Source organism: Pantherophis guttatus, chromosome 2 (assembly GCF_059756535.1).
Source record: "Pantherophis guttatus breed Tessera chromosome 2, ASM5975653v1, whole genome shotgun sequence".
Taxonomy (NCBI): Eukaryota; Metazoa; Chordata; class Lepidosauria; order Squamata; family Colubridae; genus Pantherophis; species Pantherophis guttatus.
The window spans coordinates 70,059,488-70,087,383 of NC_142064.1; the positions used below are offsets into that span (position 1 = coordinate 70,059,488).

The following is a 27,896-nucleotide window of genomic DNA, read 5'->3' on the forward strand; positions in this document are numbered from 1 at the left end:
CGTTTCTAAGCCGAAGAGCCAGAGCTGCCCAAAGAAGTCTCCATGGTCATGTGGCCATCATGACTCAACTGAAGGCCCACGGAGCGCTGTTATCTTCCCACCAAAGTGGTCCCTGTTTTTCTACTTGCATTTTTTACGTGCTTTTGAACTGCTAGGTTGGCAGAAGCTGGGACAAGTAACTCTGTTATGCAGCACAAGGGATTCGAACCGCTGAACTGCTGACCTTCTGATCAGCGTCTTAGCCACTGAGTCATCGCATCCCTGAATAATTTGGGGAGTCCTAATTTCTAAGCCAAATTTTACCTCTGGATAGTCACAACATCACAGAATATTCTAAATGCTATTAAAAGGCACAGCAATAATAACAACCCTGGAAAGACTTCATCTGATGAAGTCTACTATCTGATGAAAGATAGTAACTAAGAGAACAAGAAAGGAACCTGTAATAAAGACTTTAATTGCTGGGAGATTCATGTTGTAAAAGGTAATCCTTCAAATGTATTTGTCCCAGTCCTTTTAAGGTTTTAAACACTAAAATCAATCCTCAACGAGACTGGAAACAAATCAATAGCAATGTACTTCTCTGAATACCAGGTTGATAATATGCTCAGGACAGCCAGTGCTAGTAAATAATGTGGTTCCTCTAATGGCGAATCAAACCAATACTTGCCAAAGTAAGTCTTAAAAGCAATGCATTCCTAATCTGATCATTACTGAAGCATGAGTAATAACAGTCAAACCATGTCTCTCCAACAAATGAGTTCAACAACAGAGCAACCAAAGCCACCAACCAAAGGAATATAATAAAGAGCTAGCTCCTTTATAGAAAAAATTGTTTATAGGAATCTTACACAAGACAAAGCAAAAATCTGCACTGAAAGATTTTCCACTAATAGTTCTATCTTATCCTAATAATTAGTGATGGCCATTATATTTTTTAGTCACTACACTCACCCGAATGGCCCCCTGGATTGCATGGTTGAATTATAATCCTAACCTAATATGGCTACCATAGTTGGAGGCCTGTTCAGGTCTGTTTGGCTTCAGAGTTTATACAAGTATATATACCCTTGTGTATTTATCTGTTTCTATCTCATGGAGGACAACTCTAGAATCACATCCTATTTAGGCAAACCAGCCCCTTCAACTTTGTGCAGGAATTCAAATTAAAACATCCCAGACAGATGGGTGTCTAGCCTCTACTATATATCTGATGAGTTTTTATACATAAATTATATGCAACATTCCCAGTGATCCTTAAAAGATCTCTGGATCATTCCCATTCTGTAGCTGTAGAGGGATGCTCGGGTCAGTGGGCGGACCCTCCCGCCGATTTTACTACCAGTTCTTGCAAACCGGTCCGAACTGGGAGCAACCCACCACTAATGTTCGGGGTGTTTCCCTGCGAATGCCAATAGCATTGGCATAAAAGTCATGAGCACATCTGAATTTTTTATTACATATAACCAACAATAGATATTTAATGCAATTCCTATTTCTTTATGCATAGAACATGCACAAATATCAGTGAAAAGAGATAGGTGAAAGAGCAAATAAAGGGAAAGAAAAATATTAGTAATCCCACCAAGATAAATACCAATTAGAAAGTTTAAAAATTTCAGTGGCAAGCAAAGAGCAAGGAGGTCATAAAGACATGAGTAAGTATGGGTTTCTGAAAAGTCTGTCTCCTGTGTCCCAACCAGCCATGTCTCAATCTTCATTAAACAAAGTGAAAAGCCTTCTAGGGTATCTTGGTGAACAGATAAACCGGTAGAGAATATGACTGCATTTTCTTTATCCTAGATTCAAAATGTTCAGCTCTTTAAAAAAAAAAAGCATTCACTAAAATGCTGGAGTGGGCCTGCAAGCTGATATAGTTACTATATAACAGGCATAATGTCCTCTCATAGATAACATCTTAATTTAAGAAAGATCATTAAATAGCTCATCTGGCTTTACAAGCTGATTGTAAACCAACATTTAAAAGATGGAGGTTCACAGTTCATGCTATAAATATTCCTTTACTAAACTCTTGAAATTAAAATGTGCTAGTTAACAGACTGATGCCTACATTGAACATGTTATTAGTCAAAATGCATGTTCTTATTTAGGTTGTTGATCTGCTCTTTTGGTCACCCAAAGAGCTATGTTAAACTTTATGAACATAAAACAAGATGTTTAGAAACTGCCCAGACTCTGCATACATTAGCAACCAATTATTTAATGACTCTTTGAAGTTACAATAGAGCTGAATGCAGAGACTTATGACAGGTCCTTGAAGTTGTGGCCACTGCAGTGTCTCCATGGTCATGTGACTACAATTCAGTCACTTGGCTCACATTTACAACAGATGGAGGGCCCATGACCACACCACTGTCATTTGAGACCTTCCCTACCAACTTCTCTCATGCAAAGTCAATGGGGAAGCCAGCAGGAAAGTCACAAGTCACCCCCATAAGTCACTCTTGCTGCTTTTTTTTCCTCAAGAGCTCAAGTGGTAGAGTGAGTGTGGATCACTCTCTGGGCAACTGGGCAACTGCCCGCCCAGTTGCAGTCAGATGATGCCACAGTGCCATTCCCGTCTGTGCCCATCCCACTCCCACTACATTGTAACATAAATTCTGGTTCTAATTACCATATTTAATCAAAGGCTACCTGTAATCACAAATATATTTTTCCATTCTTACTATAGGCTTAATGATAGCAACAAGTAGTAACAATACTGTTATTAATAATATTAAAATGCATGTACCTTTCTTAGCTATGTTACGAACAGCCTGCAGTTGAGAGAGGGAATCAACCCTTTCATTGATGCTGTCAATTTTTCCAGGACACTGTTAAAAAAAAGTTCTTTGTTAACCAGGGTAAATTATTTAAAAAATATTTTTATACAGAATAGCAATGAAACAAAAGCAGGGCCCTAACACAGACACACACACAAATATAATCATTTATGTGTTACTACATTCATACATTATTTATGATCATTCTAATTACAGGTGGTGCTTGACTTACAACCTACCCGAAAAAGGAGACTTACGACCTAGATTTGAAATTCCAATATCCACTTCCCCCGCCCCCCCATGGTTACATGACCACACTTCAGGTGCTCAGCAACATGGTCACATTTATGGCCATTTGCAGCATCCTGCAGGCACATGACCGCATTTTATGAGTTTTGCTGAAAACCAACACGGAATCGTATTTATGATTGTGGCATTTGTTTAACGACCACAGCGTCCGCACTTATGACTGACACATTAATGATCCCTGAGAAAAAAGTTATAAAGTTGTGTCAAACACATGATCAACCTGTTTTATAACCATCACAACATATAATGGGGAGGCTCTATTACAGTCATAGGTCAAGGACTATCCCATTACACATTTAGGGAAAGCAATAGAGGCATGTTACATTGTAGAACATTACTAAAATATATTGAAGGGGAATTTATTTCCGTAGACCTTTGTGAGGCTGCCTTAAAGATACATGAAAAGGAATTATAACGCTGGTTAGCTCATTCGCATAGTAGGCTCATTGTACACACATACAGAATATTATTACAACAGCAAAACCAAGTGTGTTTTGAAAGAGGACCGATAGGATTATAATCAGTTGTCCAATCTTAGCTTTCCCTATAAAGCTTCTGAGATCTGGCTTCCAACAGGAAAATAGACTGCATGCAAAAACAATGGAAACGGTTCTATATTTTTTATCCACTTCTCTATTAACTGGGAAAATAAGCAATTTACTGCTGCAGGTTTACTACTCTTCAACCACAAAACACTGTATATGGACCTTCTTCTAGTTTCTGAATATACCCATCCCTCCATAAAAAAGAGGAGATGAAGGCAATAAAAGATCCAATGACAGAACTGCATGTCAGCCTTGTGCCAAGCAACTTTCGTAAAACTCTGCTTAATTACAGGGCTGCTTTAAAATAAATCCTTTTTTCAATATTTTTTTCCTATAAGTATAAATATAATGACATTTTAAAAAGTTATCCAAAATAATCATATAACCTTGTACCTGGACATTTTTGGTTATGGTAACATTTAATTTATATAATCCTATATAATTCTGATAATTTATATTTAATTAATACAATGTCAAACAACTTTGTGGTATCTTTAACCAATTAAGACATAATTTTTTTATACGCTATAATATACTAGCTAGTCTTTATGGTGGCATAAGATCCTATTTATTTTTCACTGTAATAGATTAGAAATATATAATAAGCAATTAATTGAACTACTGAAACTATACTCCAAGAAAATAAAGCTCTTTTTAAATGAAAAGCTAGCAAATAGTATGTTATGACCAAGCATTATATAAGATGGTTTGAAATTCTTTTTATATAACCATTTGTATTGGATACTAAATAAATCCTTAACAACCCCCCCCCCAATGCCAAATATCAGTTTTTAACATGTTACACTGCCTTTATGTGCTTCCACAGAATATCCCATGATGGGAGATATTAATAAATTCCTAATACTTAGGGAATACCCAGTGTAAAATATTTTTTCCATGCTGGATCTTAATAAACTCTACATACTATGATCATTTAAGGGCCTTTATATGCTCATCAAAGAATCATACTGTTTACACAACAAGCAGACTCTCTCATCTATCCTTGCACTCTGCCTACATAGAGGTGGATTTATATGCAGTTTTTCCCCTTGGCTGTCAAAGCATATTTCTATGCATACCAACTTAAAAGGAAATGTCTTCAGAAAAAATAATTCAATGCTATCCTGAAATAACTAAACCAAACCAAGTACAATATAGCCTTGAACTTTCCATCCAAGAAGAATATTTGGGATGTAACAGAGGCTTGCTTATTCCCAATTTATTTGGAGAAAATTCTTTTTTTTTTTAATGTGGGAATTCATATTGCCAAGGTAAAGGAGGCGTTGATTTCTTTAGCAGAACAACTACATTTGCAAATTAAACTGAATTAAATAAATCTGGGGTCTCCAACCTTTTGGTCAAATATCACATATGTGTGTCCGCATCTGTATGTGTCTATGGCTATGTGAGAGAAACACTTAGGGCTTGAAAGAAAAATGATGCATGCAGTCCGCCATAATAAAAAAAAAACCAATGCTTCCTAATTTAACACTTGTGTAGTTATATTTGCCCTTCCCATTATCATCTGAAGAATCACAAACCAAATAAGATCTGTATACTAAACCACTTGTGTTTGCTTGCAATTTTCAGTTAGGCAAAACTGGAAAGTTTAGGGCAACAATAGACTGCTTTGGAAGAGAGGCTAAAATATGAAATTACACAGCAATGGATGGGGAGGGAAGTGTGAGGAAGCGACTCAAATGCCTGCTTCTGAGGTAGGGCTGGCTAAGATTACCAACAATCGATGGGTGAGCCCTTTTTTCTCCCTGGTGGGAGAGGACCCTTAGTGACACGCTGGAATCGGGAGTGGGGGTGCAATTTTATTGCAGTCCATGACTCCTTTTGTTCCCCCTCCCCTCAGCAAAGTAGGGAGGATAGCTAAGAAAGAGGAGTGATTTCTGGCACTCCCTACCAGCTTCTCACAAGCAACATCAATGGGGAAGCCAGTAGGAAGTCAGAAATTGTTCCCATTTCCATTGCTATTTTGCCCACCCATGGTCATTCTATTTCTCTGTTTAGATACGAGGATGACCTAATGAGTCACAGGTTATTTAATAGAATTTTCCTCTGGTAAGTGTTCTCCTACCATGAGAAAGGGATAGCACTTGGCCAATCCTGCCTGAGTTCAAAACTAGGTGGAACTGGGCTTGGTCAGAACTTGAATCTAAGCAATGAGAAACACCAGAGTGCAGCCTAAACTAGGAACTAGGAGGAGGAAACAGCAAAGTATGTTCATGCTATTGCCAAGAAAACAGCATGGTTGAGTCCATGATATCACCAGAGATCAAGCTCCACTTAAAAAAAAAGATTTTACTTCTGGGTATGTCTAAGGAAATGAGCCTAAAAGTTTCATTATCATTTAAGACAAATGAAATACCCTGGTTCTCAAATCAACAAGAGTTCTGTAATTGTTAAGAGTACATTTTGTCCAAATTTGATCCCTTAATTTCCCCTCCGGCACAGTGGGTCGTTTTCCTTTTCATCTACAGAATAGTTTTTTGTTGGAATGCATGTCCACCAAGTCTTGTCACTTCTTTGCAGAACCTCTTTGATTACAGCAAAACGACATTCCTGGAGTGCCATAGTTTTTGAGCTGCCCAGCATGATGCCAACCAGTCTTTTCATAAACTTCAGAATAAACAAACAACAAGAAAAATATATTATGGGGGCAACGCCAACAGGCCTGAGGACTCTGGGAAGGGGTGAACTAGTGGGATAGTTGACTTATTGTTAACATTCCTCTGCCTATTAATTTCTTCCAGTCTTAATTTTGTTTTTATCATTTTTAATTCTTTTTAATAATGATTACATAACGGTTTTAAACAAGGACTGCTTTATATTTCTACTGTTTTGTTGTCACTCAGAATCGCTTTCTATGAGATGATGGCCATATAAATTAATTAGATAGATAGATAGATAGATAGATAGATAGATAGATAGATAGATAGATAGGAATTAAAACGTAGAGGACTGGGGAAAGCTACTTATAAAGATCTACTTGAGCCATTATTCAGACAAGCATTTACTAAAAAGTAAGGAACTATAGAGAAAGACTGTTTTGTTGAGTTCTGGATGAATCCTCTGCATTTTATAAGTTGTAGGAATGAACCAGATTGCTCAGACACATACCCATTTAATAACATGCCAACTGAAATCCTATTAAATGCCATCCAACAAACAGAATAAAACAATTCTTGCTTAAACACATGGAATTATTAAGAGCATTAAAAGCTTTTGTATTTAAAGAATCCATATGAATAATCAAACTCATGTTTCAGCAGAAAGGAATGATAACTAAATATAGAAAGAATATTCTTGTTTCTTTATTTATTCATGACCAAGACTTTTTTTCCAGAGGAAGTCTTTATATAATTATCTGTAGTAGGAATAATTGGTGAGTGTAGTTAGCAAAAAGTATTTAATATGCAAAATCTCTAAACTACATTTCTCAAACAAACAATTTACAAATAAGGACTTGCTTCTTCTTTAACAGCAGCATTTCACCTCATCTTTCTTAATATTATGTGGCTAATTTAATAGCAGTGGATATCAGAATAAAAATACAATTTAAAGGATTATAAAAAAGAAATCATAATCATGCCCAAAGCATAGAACACTAAATCACTGTACTACAATATTTTTTTCCAGGAAGTCACCTACTGATTATAATTGTTACAATGGACGAAGATATTTAAAAACTAAAACGTATTTATACTTTATGTACTGATACCGAGTGTTTCTCCAAGACTACAGGGCAACAAACAGTGATAAAAAAATAAAAAGTTATAACCTTCGGCATTATCAACTGAAACTAAATACTGCAAGATAGGATATGATTAAACACAAAAACATGCTCTGTGATTTGAGATAGGAATCCAACACCTTCTTTAACTGGCTTTCATCCCATGTAGAACATATATGAATATTCAAAGCTACTTTATTGTTAGTTCAAACCAAATCACTTGCTCCAAAAGGCAATGATTCTTCAATGATTCAAGCACTAATTCAAACTGAATCTGAATTCAGAAAACAGGTGCTCTGTCACTAAGGAAACACTCCTTCCCCAAATGGCTAGAACAGTTGAGAAAATGCCTGATGATTATAAGCATGGAATGTTGCAGTACATGATTAAAGTGATATTTTAGTTTCCATGTAAAGAGAGAAGAAAAGATTAAATAACAATGGCCTATTCAAAGGAGAACCAATCACTATCAACTGCAAATGTTTCTTCCCACCCACTGGATATTCATTAAATCTAATGCTGTATATATGATTCTCTTGTTTCCTAGGTTGGAATTGACCATGTAGTCAGCAATGTCCTCCGTAAATATTCTTTCCATTCCACTGTTTTGCACAATCTCATACCGTGAATACCTACTATGGATATATTACTATACCATACTATGAATACCACCATCTTTTATCCTGAATATTATTACATACTTACAGGTAAACATACTCCCAATTTGTCTACACCCATTAGCGTCCAATTTAGTGCACTTCATTTCTGCTAGGAGAGTTTCAAGTCTTCTTTGGAGTATATTTTTTATATTCCAAGTTCCAATTGCATTTCTCCTTGTAAAACGCGGAGCTCATTTTTCTATATTGTCACCTAGAATATCAGCCTTCTTTGTAGTTTTGTCTGGCTAGGTTATCAGCTCCAGATGTATTCATAAATGTTCAATTTTCCTCCCCTGCAACCAGTGAAGTGCTTTTTGATTTAGGCAGTCTCATTAACTGACATTCAAGATGGTCTAAACGTTTTAGCCATCTCCATGCAATTTGCTTGGCAACAATACAGAAGTGGTTTGTCACTGTTTTTTTTTTTTTCTACTTTTGAGTTTCTAGGTAGATTTCTTCCCACGTGTTGCAGAACCCCTTCTGCCCTCACTTCCATCATGTGTTACTCTCTGCTTAACTAGTCACTACCAGCAGCTTCTGGTCCTTCCAGCTTCCAGAGATTCTCAGGGTTATTGCACCTACCGAAATATCCCTCAATATCAGGATGGCTTAGTAACAGAAATAGATGATAGGCCATGACTTTTTCCTTAACAGAACATAGAAAAATATCTGTGCTCACAGAGAAACTGGAGGAAGAAACTCTCATACTCCCAGCCCTTTTTGTAATGAAAATATTGTTTATGAAAATCCACACCACCCTTGAAATAAGCCTGGTGTTTTCATTTAAACCAATTAAAACCTTCTCAGCCTTGCAGCTTTAACTCAAAGAAAGCCCAAATGAAAGCCATTTCAACCTTGCAGCCTTAATTTGGAAAAGCAAAACTTACCTGTCGTGTTGAACAGAGGCCCGGCAATTTCACAAAACATTCATAAGGAATTAATTACCCCAGAGACAATTCTTAATTTCTATTGGATCTATTGAAAGGATTTTATCTCTGAGTAAAACATATGTGTTATACATACATCTGACACACAGAAGCTTTTGAGAAGAACGCTGACTCTCACAGTATATTTACAAAAAATAGAGGGAAAGATATTATAAGCTGAATCTGTCTTTATGAATAAAAGCTGTGTAAGACTATGAGACATATAAACACTGAATACAGATAGCATCCTTTCCTCATTGTATGCATTTTATACACCATGAAATTAAACAAGCAAAATATACAATGGTACAGTCATGAGCTAAGGAATGACTTGTATGTTTTCCATAAATCTAAATAAACAAGGAAACACAGAATGAATTAAAACTGCTCTTTTGCTAAGAACAGGTCGTGTTTTTAGGCCTTTAGGGCAAAATATACAGCCCAAATAGGTAGAATAGATAACGTATCTATGTGCATCTTTTAAGAGCTGGTTCTTCCAGATGGAGGGCTAGTAAGCACTTCGAAACATTACCCGTAATTTTTCAAATGGAGTTTCCATTGACTATCTTTCACTCAGAAAGCCTTTTACATATACGGTAATTTGATCCAGCAGTCAATGGAATTTTCTCCAAATCTCATCCAGTACTTGTGACATCTATTTTGTGTAAAACACTTTTTTCTAATAAATTTCATAATATCTCTTTCATTTTTCTTATCAATGTCACAATCAGTTTAGAAAAAAGCACAATTCATTAAAATTTTCTCCTATAATTTACAGGGGAATTATAAGATTGCCACCAGATCTTTTGTATTTTGATTCAGAAAGAAATATTGCTGGGTTCTATAAAGTCTCTTCCTCTTTGTAAATTCAGGATGTGCACATTAAGTTGCACACACCTCTTTTTCTTAGAACAATATTTCCTTTATTTCTCCCATAGAGTAATTCGATTTAGTTATGATTTCTTGTGGCATTCATCTTTAGTAATGTTATTGTTACGACCAAACAGATTTTACAGAGTTCTCAAATGTTTCAAAGAACTTTCAATGCTTTTGACTAGGGCATATAGATAGTACTTTTTAATCGTGATACAGAAACTGTCATAAGAATTAGGAGAGGCCACGGGCATCAAAAGTGCTCATACTGCTTTCCAATCTCTGCGGGTCCTATGCTTCAAAGAAATCTAATATAAATCTAAGGTTCAGGAGCAAAAGATTAGCCTATGTTAATAGAACTCGTATGCAGTACAATCAGGGCAGAACATATATAGTTAATGGCTCTCAGTTGATGTAGTAGCTAAGGAATCAGGCTACAAAACAGGAGACTGTGTTCTAGTCAAACCTTAGGCACAAAGCCAGATGGGTGACCTTGGGCTTTATTTCAGTTTTAGGAAAGAGGCAATGGCTAATCATTTCTGAAAAATCTTGCTAAGAAAACTGCAGACTTATCCAGGTAGTATCCAAGAGTTGAACACGATTGAAAAAAAGCAAAAAAAAAAGCAACTAACAGAAATCATGCAATTAAAACATCTGAATAACTAAACTCTGTGAATAAGGAATTCATTCTGTTCTGGGCACAAGCTGACATTCTTTAAAAATGTTATGTAGGTTCCTTGGCAGAGAGAAACACATAGCTATATATGTCCAATATAAACATTACAAGGATTTCTCCATCAGATGCTCTCTGAAATCATTTTAATATTAGCTAACACTTACAGGAGGAGTCCCCAATCCCCCCTCCGTGAACCGGGACTGGTCTGTGGCATGCCAGAAACCAGGCCACACAAACAAGCAAAGCCCCATCTGCGGGATGCAGACAGCAAATGGAACCACACCCCCTCTGGTCCACGGAAAAAACTCTCTCCACGGAACCAGTCCCTGGTGCCCAAATAGTTGGGGCTGTTAACTTACAGTATCTCTTATTTGGTCGATTTTACTTAACACTCACTGGTTCAACAACCATTCAAAGTTATAACTGCTCCATTGCAATGTCTCCACAATCACATGATTATAATTCAGGCACTAGGTGGCCAGCATGCAATTACAACATGATAGCAAACTAAGAAGCAAATGGGATTTTCTACAATACCTCTGTGAATTTTTAAAATATATTGAAATAAACCGCATTTCTCCCCTCTCACTCTAAATGTGAGAGCATTATAACATCTTTTTAAAATGAACGTAAATAAGTAGATAGGAGACAATGCATGTGCTTCTTACAGAAGGATCTCCTTGAATAAAACACAGGTACAAATTGTAAAGTATAGTGCTCCACAAAGGTTAAATATCTATTTTTCTGCTCCTGGCAAAACAGAATTAAACTAACTCAACAACAGAATCATGATAAAAAGCCTGATGATGGAAAATTTCTCCTTATTTAATCAGATATAGTTCAGTATTATACAATGTTGAGGAATGTTTTTCTAATGTTTATTATTTATAATAAGGACAGTATGTGTACAATTAAAATTTGCAATGTGAGTCTCAAATAAAAAGTCAGTCAGCATATACTAATATAATAAAGAATCAAGTAAACACCTGGAACTCTTTTAAAAAACTTTTATCAAGTAATAAACAGTGGGTTTTTTCTTTAAGAATCAATTATCTGGCAAGATCTTTAACAAAATAATATTTTTTAAAAACATAATAAGAGTTAAAAAATGTTTGACAACCCTATACAAAGTTTTCACAATTATACCAGTATATAGGTGGGAATTAATAAAAAGTTTTATCTGTACTGGGCAAACACTCGTAAATATTTGATTTTTAAAATATACTTTAAGCAGCAGTTAAGATAAGTTAATAATTAGCACTTTCTGAGAATTGCTAAATAGATGATATATTTATGAAATTATATTTCACACATTACCACGGTAAAATCCCAGCAAACAAAGCATATACTTTCCTACATTTCACTATATACAGTACCTATGTTGACTATGTGGTCTTTTATTTTATTTCTTCATATTATTAAATTAGAATGCTATTTTTTCTACATGATATAAATTGCAAGTAGCTGTCATGCAAAGAATTTAATAATCCTTCCTCTTTTTCCAAATTTTTCAGCACTGTATTACAGTATTTTAGTATAATACTTATGTTTATGTTGCTATTTACATGCACTTCCCTGGGAACGTATCTTAAATAACATAATTTTAAAGAATTTCATAAGTAATAAGATAATTATATGAGCTATATGTAAAGAAAAAATAATGGTCTTTCAAAAGATTCACTTCTTTGGCTTAAAGATTAGTTCTGCTAATTATAATAGGCTGGCAATGCACCGAGCGATCATCTAGTTTCTCTTTGACAAAAGGTGAGACTAAGAAGCTTTTATCTTGGACCTGCCTCATCACAGGTAAACAGATTCAGTTAGATAAAAGAGGAAGTAGGTGTTCCAATTATGATCTCTTCGCATGCGAGAGAAACTATAATAAGAAAATGCTCCTATAAATAAACATTTATCTAATTAATATTATTTTCTCATACACTTTAGTTTTATTTTATCATTTGCCAACTCTGTTGATGGTTGTAAAGCTCCCACCTCATATTCACAGATAGCCAATCAGCATCTGTTTATCACATTCCCAAAGAAAAATGCTGCCTCTGTCATGTATAAATGGCAAATCTCCCAAGGTGTCCCTCTTAAAAATGTTGCCTTTTTGGAATCAAATAGAGACACTGAATATTAGGTAAAGTACCTAGTACTTTACTGAGATTAAGTGGAGGACAAAAGTAACATTGTCCTAAATTCTGGATTAAAGGCTATTATCCAGAAGACTCTGGAAAATTCCAGAGAAGCTAGAAGACCTGTTTTAGGAATTCACTTGCTCCGAGCAATAGGTAAATAACACCAGCCAATATTAACTTTTACATTTTTGTTTGAACTGCTGCTTAAGCTTTATTGTCTCTTGTATTTATGTTCACTGTATAAACTATACAACTGAGTTTTACGTAACTGACAATCGTTTTATAGCAATGTCCTACATCACTAGGAAACAAATATATTGAGATCTCTATTCAGAGACGTACATTTTCCTTTCCTTTATATATATATATATATTCTATGGAACTACTTGGGAATTCATTGAAGTTGCAATTCCTTATTTTTATATTCTTTGCTAGTGAATGATTTATATGTGACTGGTTAAAGCTAAAATTGGATTTTTATTTTTATAAAAATTGTTTTGACTTGGGTCTCACAAATTGGACTCTCAAATTGGGCCTCTCTCCCAAAGGAAGGGAGAAAAAATGAGTTGATTCTCCTAGTTCCACACCTCAAAGAAACAAGGCCAGAAGATGATGCTATGGAATTTAGTTATTCTTTTCCTTTCAATTTGTAAGAACTGCACAGGTTGTGGAAGTTCTCTCGCATGCCGGGGCTGTAAGGAGAAGCTTTCTGTAAGCATCAAGAATTACTAAGGCAAAAGGTGGAATTAAGGTGTGTAGACCCAGAGGGGTCTACACACCTTAAAGAGGGTTTCACTTCACTTGATAGGCTAAACTCTATTGCTACACATTGTGCATTTTGCATTAGATAACATTGATTATGATCATGTAAGACAGGGCTGTCAAACTCATGGCCTGCAGGCCAGATGCATCACGTGCTGGCCACACCTGTGCCTGATGTAGCAAAGGGGGAAAAAGTCCTGATATGTCACGTGACGCCGCCGTGACAACACGGGTTTGACACCCCTGATGTAAGAGATTAAATCATAAGCAAAAAAGTTAGTTTTTTGTTTAGAAAAATACCTTGTGCAGATAATTGGTACATCTATTGTTAAAATTTAATAATAAAGATTTGAAAAGGTTAAACAACTGTACCAGACTTTGTTAATTCAACAGCAAGGAAAGGTACGAATACTAACATTTTGCTTTGGATACCCACATTTAAATTTTTACTGACACATCTTTTATTAACCCTCTTTGGAATAATTATGGACAGCTATGTTTTTATTGTAACTAATATCAATAATAATCTGCTAAACAATGTATTGAACCAAATGTATTGCCCATTTTTTACTTCAAAACCAGAACTGCTCTTTTTAGTGCATATTTGAAAACTGTGAGCATTCAAATGTTGGGGAGGAAAAAATAATAATTTCAGAGAATACAAAGCCATATTCATTCCATGTTGTTACTATTAAACTGTAAGTACAGTTCAACTGTTATTGCAGATAAAAAAAATCAAAGTAATTAGTACATATTTATGAGCTGCAATCGCATCTCATAAAATCACAAAACAAATAAATTTGTATCTTTCACTGGCTGGTATCGGCAACAGGATCTAGAAATGCTAGTTACAGCTTTGCCAGAAACAAATTATAAAATAGTAACACAGAAAGCACACACTGTTCCATTCCCACATATATTCAGTGTTTGAGGAAACTGTAATTTGAAAAGGTCTCAGTTCAAGCTTGTTAAACATGATAGTGGAAGATTTCTACTTCTCTTAAGAAATCAGACTAGTGTAGAGATGGTATTACCCAAGTTACACAATTTGATACTGATAATGGTAGGACTTGTTTAAAAATATAGACAATTTCATACAGTTAATACCATGCATAGCAAGTGCTATTCTTAGAGACAACCCCATGTGCCCATCTTATACACAATTTAAAAAAACTGAAATTTTATTTTGAAATAACCTGAATTTTGCATGTACTCATATACTGTAAGCCTCATGAATATGAAATAACATACATACAGCATTGGAAATCATCTTGTGAAATTATAAAATAAATCCATTGTTACATAAGGTTTTCTTTAAATTTCCATTTAAGGTCTATTTCATAGGCAGAACCTAAATGAAAATAAAGTAATAACCAGGAATTTAAGCATTTAGAGCTTTTAAGTATCCATAACAATAGCAAGGCTCTACCATTAAGGTAAACATTAACAAAAATCCCAAAAGGCTACAAAAGCAAATACAATTTTTATTAAGTTCAGTTCAAAACCTTAAAATAAATATATCCAACAATACAGGCCTATCTGAAACTGGTATGAATGCAAATTTATAACTTACAATGGCAAACTGCATCCATTTCAGGTAGACGATTCAAGAGACATCTTTTTCTTGAGGGAAATCGGACACTAATGAGATATTAACTTTCCAGGAGCACCTATTCAGGAAACTACTGAAGAAGAAATAAACAGATTTGTTCAAGTATGTTTGAGATTCCTCAAACACTGATGCATATAGTAGTCCTCGAGTTATGACTGCTATTGAGCCCAAAATGTATGTGGCTAAGTGAAACGTTTGTTAAGTGAATTTGCCCCATTTTATGACTTTTCTTGCCACAGTTGTTAAGTGAATCATTGCATTTGTTAAGTTAGTAACATGGTTAAGTGTATCTAGCTTCTCCATTGATTTTGCTTGTCATAAGGTCACAGAAGGGGATCACATGACCCTGGGACATTGCAACCGTCATAAATGATGTGAACCAGTTGCCAAGCATCTGAATTTTGATCATGTGATCATGGGGATGCTGCAATGGTCGTAAGTGTGAAAAATGGTCATAAGTCACTTTTTCCAGTGCCACTGTAACTTTGAACTGTTGTTAGTCAAAGACTAATGAGTTATTTCCTAGTTATAATTATTTTTTAAATAAAATAGTTAAATAGAATCATTAGTTTCCCTATTTCCTTCTCCCAGGACTGTTTTGTAGAAAGAGACCTCATTCATAGTTTGTTAAAAGTAGGCTTAACATAAGAAAAAAAGTTTAACCATGTCCCAAGGCTATTTCATACATAATGATTTTCCTGTATAAAATACTCTCCAGATAGAATAATAAATATCAAGAACAAGAACATATAGGTAGTCTTTGACTTATGACAGTACTTAAGCCCCAATTTACAAGTCCCATTTTCAGGGTCCATCATAATTTCAAATGGTTGTTAAGCAATTGATTATAACTCAAGGACCTGTAAGCAGTGCCTTACTGGAATGGATTTCTGGTACAACTAATCAATAGAAAGATGATGCAAATATATATGTAATGATTGAAAATGGGAGAATACATGGAATAAAGGTTTAAAATTTACATTAAACTATAAAAGATAATTTCTATGTATCATTGGTATTTAACTCCAGATGAGTTGTCAAGAATGTATAAAGGTGTTTAAAATGAGTAGGAGTAAGATTCATATCTTAATACAGAAAATTCTTAAAGTGAATATAGAAAGAAACCAGAAATATTTCTTTTGGGTTCAATGGAAAAAGACTTCGGAAAAAAATTCGGAATTTTGTTGTTATGTATGTTGACATCAGCAAGACTACTTTATGCACAGAAATGGAAGGTCACCTCGATCCCCACAATGGATGAATGGCTGCAAAAATTGATGGAGTTAGCAGAGATGGATAAATAGATAAATATTTTGATCAAAGAAAAAATACAAATACTTTTATTTCTACTTGGAAACCACTTCTGGACTTTGTGCTTGAGGTGGAAAAAGAATGAAACTTTGATTTTGGGTTTATTAGATTATTAGATTATTAGATAAATTTGTTGTTATAGAAATGACCAGTTTATATTATTATGTAAAAGTAAAAAGTTGAGGTTTGATATTAATGTCTTATTCTACTGCACCAAGGGGTCAAAAGTCAATGCCTTTTTTATTTTATTTTTCCCATTGCTTTCCCCCCCTTTTCTCTTCCCTTCCCCCTTCCCTATTTACTTTTTACTTTTTACTATTTACTTTTGTATTTTCTTTGTATGCTATATTATAAACTAATAAAAATATATAGATTCTTTCTACAGCTGGAAAATATTAGAGTATTATTAACAAGTTTAAGGTAAGGGTTTGTAACTCAGTGCTGTAATTAGCTTGGAGTACAAGTACCAAAATCAAACAAGCCCCAATGTGGGACCATATTTTAACACAAAATGAGAAGTGAGTCAATATGGGAAGTTAGGTTTTACTGATATATTTATGATTTATTTACATTTTTCTGCATTTATTGATTTTTCTCATGATTTTTAAAATATGACCATCATTTGCCATGACTTTTTTTAATGAAATATGATTAATAAACAGCAATAATAAACCTACAGTTAAATGGCCACTTCTGGATCAGAGATATGCAAATACTGCTGATTGTTTTTTCCATTACAATATCTTGGTTACCAATTAGGTGGCAAACAAAACTGATAATTTTTTCAAAGCTGTCACTTCCCTTTCGATAATCCTTCCATTTCTGCTAATTATATACAACTATGATTTAACACAGACTTGAAGTTAGAAGGTCTTTTGCTTTATGAAGGAGACTTTAAAGCTTCCGGTTTTTCGCTTTCATTTTTAAATATTTCTGCTTCCTAGTGTAGCAAGGCTCGTGGCTAGTGAAAAAATGAGGTTAACAGCATGGACAAGATGAAATTTGGGGTGGGTGGGTAGTAGAGAATGTGGAGTCTCAGAAGAAAAACAAGTGCATTAAATCTTGCTGCACGTTTGTCCCTTATTTTAGAAAGCACTGAGAAAAATCATGCTCTTATCATTTTTGCTGCTAAATGTTCCTGGTACATACTGCAAGTACTCAGGGCCCATGACTACAGGTTGCTCATTCTGGTTTTAAAGCCAAAATTATACATCATTTCCTTAAACTTATCAGATCATGTATACTTTCACATCTTTCTCACTGACACGCTTACTATTTCCTCTCTTCTTTGAAAAAATATAATTCTATTTCTGGAGGCTGGCCAGACAACATGTCCTTTATGTATTAAAGAAAAAAACCCCTCATTTGGTAGCTGAGTTAAAGTTAACCAGCAAGTTACCATTTTCCATTTCTTCTTAATTTTTTGCTTCCATAATTATGTTTAACTTAGAATCCTAAGTTTGACTTGACATCTATATTACTTAAGGCAGAGCTTCCCAAAGTTTTTCCTTATCAAACAGCTTATCCGAAAGTCCTTCTTACCCAATCTAGGTAAAACACCTTAAGTCAATGTAAATGTTCCCATTATGATTGAGTAATAATTTTGTGTGTTATTAATGAAAGAAAAACCAATTTTACCCAGTTTTGAATAATTCACCCAGGTTTGGAAAGCACTGACTTAAGGAGACAACATTTTCTCCGTTCTACTTGAATTTATCTTACTCTTGAAAAAATAAATTATAAGTCTTATATCGAACATAACTCAAGCTGGTCAGGTATATCTAGAGCAAATGCTAACAATGGAGAACTTAGGGCCCAAGAACTAATGTTGAGATCATAGTTCCACACCTTGGCAAACAATGTTATCATATGTGGGAACAAAATTAAGCAAAATTTAGAACAGAGATAAAGAAAAAACATTCCTGTAAAGTATGACTCTTTTATGCAAAAGAGTTACCAATTAGTAACTATCAACCACACAGGTAGCTGTTGAGTTATGCTGGCAATTGGGACTGGAATTTCTGTCACTAAGTGATGCAGATATAAAGTGTGACATCACATGATTTAGCAACAGCAAGTCCTGGTTGCCATTGTTAACCATATCCAACTGATCTTTATTAGCAAAGGACCCATCTTGATCCAAGCCACTCTGGGCTCAGTTCCTCCCATCCCCAAAGCATTGATAAGGTAAGGGAGTATCTTGTCTACAACTCACCTCACTTGCACTCCCGTATCTGTGCTCTTTTGGCTAGCTTGCACTTCTGCTGAACTTGTCACCCTACTATCCACTCACCCTGGTATCCTCTGGCCCTGTTGCCCCTGCTTGCCTTGCTGGCTTTGCCATTCTGTGTGCCCTGGCCCTGCCAGCCTTGCCATGCAATGCTCACCAACCCTACTGTCCCTGCCAGCCTTGCCACCCCTCCAGTCCTTGCTGCCTGCAGCTGACTTTCACCATCTTCTTCCTGCCACTGCTGAAAAAGCCTATCCTACCTGGCTCTCAAGAAGCAGCTGCTGGTTGTGTCAGGCCTTCTTCCTCGGACTGTGCCCACCCCTTATCCAAATTGCATATAGCCTTGTCTGAATTGCAGGTGATCCTCTCCTGAGATTTCTGGAAGCTTCAGAAGCTTTTCAAAGGTCATATGGGGAGCAACAAACCAGGCAGGGATGGCAGGGCCAACCGAATGCAAAGCCGTCAAAAGGGCAGAGATGGGGGCAGATAGGCAAGAGGGGAAACTAAAGTATTTCTGCAGTTTTAAGTGCAGGCAGTTGCCAAGCCCTTGAATTGTGATCACATGACCACAAGGGTGCTGCAACAGCCGTTAACTTTGAGGACCAAGAATAATTACTCTTTGCTGCTATACTGGTCATAACCTCAAGATTACCTAGTTAGTGGAATCAGAGCTGATGGCTATACATGATTACATACAGGAGTGGGTTCTACTTACATTTACTACCGGTTCGCAATGGGAGCGCGCACACTTCTGCGCATGCGCAGATCATACTTTATGATGTCCGGGCGGATGGGCAGAGCCTCCTGTCGCTTTAACTACTGGTTCTCAAGAACCGGACAGAATCAGGAGCAACCCACCACTGTCTGACACCCACCCTTTCTCTACCTCTGTCACATGCAACTGATAAAATATATGATTCCCAGAATAATTGTCCAGAAAGTAAGACTGGACATGCAACTTTTAAAGAGACGGAGCAGTGCTTGAAACTATACAAAATTAGGCTGGAACAAATTTTTCATGGCCATTTCAAAGTATTTAACATTTGTATTTTACACAGTTCTGTATCCTCTGCCTTTCTTTCATTACTTTAAAAAAATGCAGGTGCATTCAAACATTCGTTGAAAAGAACTGACTTCCAATACAAATAAAAGCCAAACTTTTCATGTAGCTGTGGTGAACACTGAAATAGTTTCCATCACAACTTTGCAGAAAAAAAATAGTTCAATAATAAATGTCCCACAACAGCAATTCAAGCTTTTCTCTCATTTATATGTAAATAAAGACAGCCAAGTTTAATATAAATGATCCTCAAATAAACACACATACAATTGCAACTGGAATGACATGTTTTCACTCAAAATTATATCTCAAGCAGGGTGGATAAAAATCAATGTTTTTTTTTTATTTAAAAAAAAATTAAATTGGATTTTTTTATTTTTATCAAATTTATTTCAATAAAATAGTTTGGGAGTAAAAATCTATCTAAAGATAGTTTTCTATTTAAGATACATTAATAATTTAGTTTATTCAGCATGAAATGGAGCTTAGTTATGTAGCATGAGGCTGTATATTCTGCAATATTGGGACTGTTGGTGAGTCAGCAGCGGGTCAGAGGAGGAGTCGCTGCAGGACAGAGATGACAGTTGCCCTTTAAAAATTATGATTTAAATCGAGTTGATTTAAATCAAGACTTTTTACTAGTGATTTAAATCCTGATTTAAATTGATTTGATTTAAATCAAATCCACCCTGATCTCAAGACATGGGAAAAGACCAGTGGTGAAATGTAAAATTTGTTACTACCGGTTGTGTGGGTGTGGTTTAGTGGGGGTAATGTGACTGGGTGGATGTGGCCAACTTTTTCTCTTTTTTTTATTTTTAAAAGCATTTTTTCTACAACCTCTTCGGTCAAAGAGATTGTAAAAAAATGCTTTTAAAAGGCTCTGACGATCAGGCAACTCAGCTGGGATCGTCAGAGCCTTTTAAAAGCATTTTTTCTACAACCGCTGAAGAGGTTGTAGAAAAAATGCTTTTAAAAGGCTCTGACGATCCCAGCTGAGCCGCACGATCATCAGAAGCTTTTTTCTTTACTTTTAAAAGCATTTTTTCAGCCAAAGAAAAAATGCTTTTAAAAGTAAAAAAAAAACCCTCTGATGATCGCGCGACTCAGCTAGGCATGGGGGGGTGGGCAGGGATTTTTGCTACCGGTTCTCCAAACCACCAGCCGTCATCGCTACCAGATTGGACGATCCGGTCCGAACTGGGAGCATTTTACCCCTGGAAAAGACTCGTTCAAGCACACAGCATATAAATAATCAATCTGCAGCCAAAGGCATTTTGACTCAGAAAAATCAGTTTCTGAATAAGCATATTTGGCATTATCTTGGGTTTTAGATTTTCTAATTTTGACCCAATGCTTGGGACACAGAAAATTCTAGTTCAGTACAGAAGATTCTAATACCAAGGAAGTGGCAAGAAAAGAGGATAACCATTAAGACCAGGTTAGGGACAGATTGCCATGGAGAAAATCTATCTGTATGGTCGCTAAGAGTCAACACCAGCTCAAATGGCACATAATCAGTGGATCAAATTTGATCCTATTGAAAATGCCAGTTAATTAGGCTTACTAATTGCTATTGTTTTATTAAAAAACATTGGAAAATGAGCTAGCAAATAAAACAAAAGGTTAGAGTGTGTATTTTTCTTTAAAACCCCTATAAATACCTGTTTGTAGTCATGATGATAAAATGTCAATAGCATTATTTCATTATTTTCACTATTGGCCAGGACGATATAAAAGCATAAATTGAAGAAAACTGAAGAAAATATACAAAATGTAAGGTTACATCTAGCAAAAATTAAATAAAACGTATCATTTTTTCTGAAACATATACAATTTAACAGATGAAAGCAAAAATAGATTTTGTGTCCATCAACAAAGTTAGACAATCATTGAGCTGATGTTTGTGTGCTATGCTGCTTATCTGTGTGCCACATGAAAACAGATTCAGTAGTAACCCAAGGAAAAAAAGAACTAGGAATTTGTTCCAGTCAAACCCATATTTCCTACACTTCCTTAGTCATCATGTTTAAGTTTATGCAACTCAGGTTACTAAAATACCACATTTTCAGGTTTCTTGAAAAAAACATTTTTGGTTATAAATTCTGAACAGTCTCCAAAGTTTTAAAATAAAATAAATGTTTTAATCTCTTGATTATTTTATGACAAACATCATCATAGTAGAACAGCACTACTTCTATACAGTAGTAATACATTGCCCTTCAAAAGGTGTCCTACAGGTGAAACAACCGAAGATGTTTTTTAATGGATATTTCCTACCATGAAAGTTTAACTGACAAACTCCATTGATGAAAAAACTTGTAGGATATACAGATAGTCCTTGACTTACAACCGCAATCAAGCCCAAAATTTATGTAGCAAGACATTTGTTAAGTAAGTTTTTCCCCATTTTACAACCCTTCTTGCTACAGTTGTTAATCAGTGCACTTGTTAAATTAGTAACATTTGCTTTTCAGAAGGTCGCAAAAGTTGATCACATGACCCTGATAACACGGCACCTGTTATAAATATGAGTCAATTGCCAGCATCTGAATTTTGATCACATGATCATGGAGATGCTGTAATGGTCATAAGTATGAAAAACGGTCACAAGTCACTTTTTTCAGTGCTGTTGTAATTTTGAATAGTCACTAAATGAACTGTTATGAGGACTATTTGTACAGCAACTTTCAAGGTAAAGAGGCTGAGACTTAATCTACCCACTTGTCTGTCTATCAGTATTATTATAACTGAATAGAGTAGGACAAAGTACAGAGTACAGTACAGTATAGTGGAGACACTGCCGAAGAAAATGTAGGTTTCAAAATAAACAAAATCTTGGTGGAAGCTATGGAGAAAAAATCCTGAAAAATTCCCTACAGTGCATCCCTATGAGAGAGGCAGGTGGAAAGCGTTGCAGAACATTGATGACTCCATCATTGTAAGCACTCTTTACTGGCCATGTGACCCAGAATGGATTACTGTACTACAGTATAGTAATCCTCTCTATGTTTCCCTATATACACACAGATGTAACACAAAGGAAAAATTCAGAAAAATTGAACGCATTATTCATTATGCAGAATACAGTGCCTCTTATGGCCTTTGGAAGAGAGTTCGGAAAGAATTTCAGAATTCATGCTCTACATACTTTCCCTACTTTGTTTTATAAGACGTAAATGGTTTTACACAGCTATTGACTGAAATAAGTATTTTCTATCCAGAAGTTTCATATGCAGCATCACACAATAGATAATGCAAAGCATTTTTTAGCAGATACAAAATGAGTATAATAGAAGAAATGTACCAATTGTTTTTGGCAATGCTTGTATTTTCATAACATCTTCAGTGATTATAGGAAAATAATTGCCGGCTTTAATCCTATGCACTCTTAAAGGAACTTATTCCTGGGTAAACATGTAAAGGATTATACTGGAATGTATGAAAGAAATTTCTAAATCCATGGATGAATTTAGAGAATGGTAGAGAAATAAGTGCATTCTCAAGTATTGGTGAAAGAAAAAGATGAAAGTAATCCATTGGAAAAGCTATTTTTTGGCCACATCTTATAAGACAGGGTACAAATAATTTATTACAGCTGTTTATCATTTTGATTTTGTGAAAAGATTAAAAGATAACTGCATTGACCTTTAATATTTTTGTTAAGGCACTACCCAAAGAAACCCAGGCATAGTTCTTTTTTCCAATTATGCAATGCAAAAAGAGAGGGAAGTCACATAAACCTCACTACTGAGCAGTAATGGGGGGGGGGAACCAGACTGCAAGGATTCAAACTTATGATGCATTCAAAAATCTTACATTCCAATTAAGAAAGATCCTTGGTACAAATTAATATAAGAATCAAATGTCTAGTCCATTTCACTATTTGTTGCAACTGATTAGGACAGTGAGAACTGAAGCCCTAAATATTTAGAGTATTTCTCCTCCAGCATAGCTCTTCAGCATAAGGACTGAGGAACAAATCTTGTGTTTTTGTTTTGGCATTTGATTTTTGGTTTTCACAACTTAAAAAAGCTGTATAGAAATTAACATTAAGCTACTATTTTACATTATGAGAGTCTAGCCCCTTCCTAGGTTCACACATTTCCAGTCCTTGCTTCAAGTCTAGATGAATTGTTTTGCATAATCATGGATCTGCTTAATGTCTAGATGAATGATAACTTAATAAGATATATTAGTATTTGTATACTATATTGTTTATTTCATTATTAATATATTTTGGCCAGGTTGAGATATGAAACAGTTCCAATACCAAAACACAGTGAATTTAAGAAATAAAATCCTCTGGATTACTAACAATTATGGACTGAGAGACTCCCGGGAAGGTTAAATGCATTTGTATGGGCCAATCTGTGGCTTAATATCATACCTTTGATAAAATAATTAAATCTCTCATGTCTGAATGTTTTATATTTTAATATGAGATAACTACAGTTAATGCAGGAATCTAACCCAACATTTACAAAAGTTGGAGCAATGAAAGGAGAATAAATAGCATCCATTTTTGTTCCCATTTTTTCACCTAAGTTTCTGCTTAATGGAGAAATGTTATTACACAAAGGTATGCAGAGCAAATACACAAAGGTGTGTTTGCATATACTGAAATAAAAAACTCACCTGCAATAGCCAGAATTCAGCACTAGCTATTGGTTCCAGGAAGCAATGCTATTTTAGGTAAACAATCTTGTGATAATGCAATACAATCTTCATATATTGAGCAAAAAGCTTCCTTCCAGAACAGGACATTTGCATAATATCAAAGTATGTTTATATTAGTATTGCATCATTTCATTTTTAAACCCAACCTTGTGAAACTGATATCCCTCCTTTAGTCCAGAAAAATCACCTGAATGTTTCAATCCTAAATTCCTTTATCTAGTAGAATAATTTCTAATTCTCCTCCCAATCATCCATTTCAGATAACAGATTCAGTTATATTTTATGTCTTATGAATTCCAGCAAAAGGTCCAGCAGTTATTTTGTAAATATATTTATACCCTTTAGATTCAAGTGCCCTTTCAATTATAAGCAGTTGCTCCCTCCTCCCAGCACTCAAAAAAATTTAACACCCAAACCTCTAATCTTGATCCTGTCCTTAAAACTCAATGGGATTTCCAAGTTAGCACATTCTACTACTGGAACAAAGCACAAACCCAGGGAGCAATTAATCCCTTTACAAGTTTTAGAAAAGATTCCTGACCTTACAAGCTTGAAGAAACCAAAAAGAACCAACACCATGCATAGCAGGCACCGGCCTAGCCTCAACAGAGAAGTCTAACTGTTGCTCTTCTCCATAACAGGATGCTCAATCACCAGAAGGCAAAACTGGAAGGGTTGTGAAAGAAAGGACATTAAACGCTCGGATTCTTTCAGGCAAGCCAACCCAGCTCGTGTCCTTCTCCCTCGTTAAAGGACACCTACAGAATCTGCACGAAGTACTTTTCTTCCTGATCTTTTTTGGGGGGTCGGGGTGGGGGGGGGAAGGGAAGAGGGGTGTTGGAATACAAATCGTGGCGTGCTTATAAGCCCGGGCAATGATTGTTCCAGAACATTTCTTCGACATATATATATATATATATAAAATCACCCATCGCAACAACTTCCCCGAGCCGTGGACTCGTCTACCCCTTCGGCCGCCCCCCAACCGGCCACTTTGAAAAGCGCGGCGAGCGATAAGGCGACCAGCCCCACACATCCTGAGGTGCTGAACGAGAAGGGTCTCGACCGTCGCCCCTTCCCCATTTCCTACCTCTTATTGGTCGGGAGTTGCGTGAAGGGTGTGTGGGGGGGGGGTCATTCGGCGAAGGCTGTGGATTAAAGACAACAGCCTCCCTCCACCTGTTCGGGAAAGCCAGGGCTGGAGCTGGCCACGGGTGCAAGAGCCCTTCCAACCACCGCCGCGGCTGAAGCCATGTCTCCCCTTGGCCGCGCAACCTCCACCTTCACCAATGAGCCTCCCCGCTTCTCCTTGGCGCCAACCCGTCCTCCCCCCTCCCCACCCCACTCCTCCCCTCACCACGCAGCTCCCCAGCAGGCCAGGCTCGGGTTCCGTGGGCAGCTCGGAGAAAGGCCTCCTCCTCCTCCTCCGGCAGCCGGAGTCTCCCGCACACCCACCTCCAGCGACCGAGAAACCGGGCTTGCCGCAGGCGACGAGGTTCCAAAAAGCCGAGCCGGACTCCGAGGCAATCCGGCGCGGGAGGGACTAAGCTGCGGCGGCGGCAAGAGCCAATTGCCTGGCGCTCTCGAGCTCGGCTCAGCCCGGGGCGTCCGCGCTCCTGCCCCAGTTGCGCCTCTGCGCCGCAGGGCAGCAGCGCCTCCCGACGGGCACGCGACCGGTTTGTTCGCCAGGTTGCAGCACCCGCCGCTTCCTCCTCCTCCTCTTCTTCCTCCTCCTCCTCCTCCTCCTCCCGACGCCAAGTCCCGAGCTGGGCTTCCCTTTTTTCCTCCGGCCCTGTTATGGGGAGAAATCTCCACCACGTAGAAGCCAGAGCCGCCCGCCAGCCCGCCTCCTCGAAGCTCAGCGAAAAAGCCTCGGCGGGCCTCGTGCTCTTTTCCTCCTTGCCAGCTCCCAATCTGGGCTGGAGGGAGGGAAGGAAAGAAGGAAGGAAAAGCCAGAAGCCAGCGACCCAAAACTAAGCGGCCGTCTTAGGCCCTTCCCGTGGCCCGGCGGCCGCACCGAGGCTCTTCCTCGCGCACCCCCCCCCACCCCCCTTCACTTTCTTTGGCGTCGCCTCCGGTTCTCGTCCTCTCTCGGCTCCCCGCCTTTCACGCGCCAAAGGTTTACCTGGGAGGTCCCACTCCGACCGTGGCCTGTCAGTTTGATCCGGCTTCGGGTTGAGGAAATTGTTGAGTCCAACTTGATCTCTCCTCTCCGCGCAGTCTCGGAGGTGGACTCTGTGCTCTCCCATGATTGCTTACTTGTAAAATCCACAATGGTATCTTGAAGGCGAGCAAAATTTGTGATGCCTCAACCTTTAGTCCATTTCCTCCAGTGTATCTTTTCATACATCTATTTTCTCTCTCACTCTCTCTCTCTCTCTCTCACACACACTCCCTCAAAGTGTGTGTGTGTGAGAGAGAGATCTTAACTTTTTGTTTTGAGGACCTGAACAGTTTAATTGGCGCAATTATCTTAACCAATTTTCTTGAGTTATTAACCATTTTTTTTTAATTCTTCACAATTCTGCTTCTCCAAAGTTAGGACTCAAGAGGCTGACATTTAGTATTCGGCATGGAAAGCATTGGTTTGTAGGATGCCATTTGTAAGCCTTCCCATGAATTTTCAAAAGCTATAAGCAATCTTGCTCTAACATGAGCCCCTGGGAAAAATGGTTTTTTTTCTTCTTCAGCCCCACACTTCAGATAGGATTTGGGGGTGAAAGGAAGAAGAGCCTCTCTTTGCATCTCTTTGAAAAGAATCAAATCTTGAAAATCTGGGATGAAGCAAATGCCCTTTTAGGAACCCTTCAAAGATACAAATTGTGATTTTTTTATGTAATCTATTTTAGCTGCCACGTTTTTTTTTTCTTCAATGCTTTAATAATGGCTTGCTCAAGATCTAAACATCCTGTGAGCAATCTGGATTTTGGTACTGAAACCGAAGGTCATAGCTATCATAAAAACGGTAATAAAAAAGACACCTCTAAAATCTAGTAAACAGGAAGGATAATGTACAAGGTTGGTCATATGACTTGGTTAGTTTTTGCACCTGAACAGGTAAATCACAACCTATATTGTCTTTAGATCACTTGGTCTATATAGCAAAAAAATGGTGGCAAACTGTTCTTTCAAAATAGATGCCTTAAGCCACCTTTAGTACTCCCACCCTCTAAAGTAAAATGCTAGGAGATTGTGACTTGTACCTTATTTTCCTTTTGCATATATGCTTTGAATTGTGTATATTCAGTATTTAATCATTTTGAATTTTTTTTTATAAATATTCAGAAGTTATACCATCCAAATAGGTTGCATTAAAGTAAGAGATCTTTACAATGGTTATTCTGAATTTCAATTCCAAGCATCAATAAATGCATTTTAAAGCAATGTAGTAAGGCTTTGCGCAGTTCTCTCAATGTGACAATTTGGGTTGGGGCCTACTATAAACCCTGTATACACATTGGCTAAGCCACTTATAAACCATGGTTTAAAATTCACCATAATGATTGCAGTATAGCCTAATTCCAAAGTATTGTGAGAAATCCTAGTACAGGGTACACACACACACACACAGATCACAGATACAGATATAA

The 27,896-nt window shown here is 36.8% G+C and overlaps 1 protein-coding gene across 10 annotated transcripts in view; it reads right to left on the reverse strand.

Annotated features, from left to right (window-relative positions):
• Nucleotides 1–26,968, reverse strand: part of PIP5K1B (phosphatidylinositol-4-phosphate 5-kinase type 1 beta) — a 77,576-nt gene extending 50,608 nt beyond the window's left edge. The window contains exons 1-2 of one of the 10 annotated variants that reach the window (XM_034410280.2): nucleotides 26,432–26,968; nucleotides 2,753–2,834 (exon numbers count right to left, since the gene is read on the reverse strand). The gene's annotated coding sequence lies outside the window, so the exon portion shown is untranslated. Of the gene's footprint in view, nucleotides 1–2,752; nucleotides 2,835–14,986; nucleotides 15,099–25,396; nucleotides 26,394–26,431 lie in introns of those variants that run through there. The other 9 variants (XM_087886170.1, XM_034410279.3, XM_087886168.1 and 6 more) reach the window with 9 other exon arrangements.
• Between the last annotated feature and the right edge of the window lie 928 nt (nucleotides 26,969–27,896).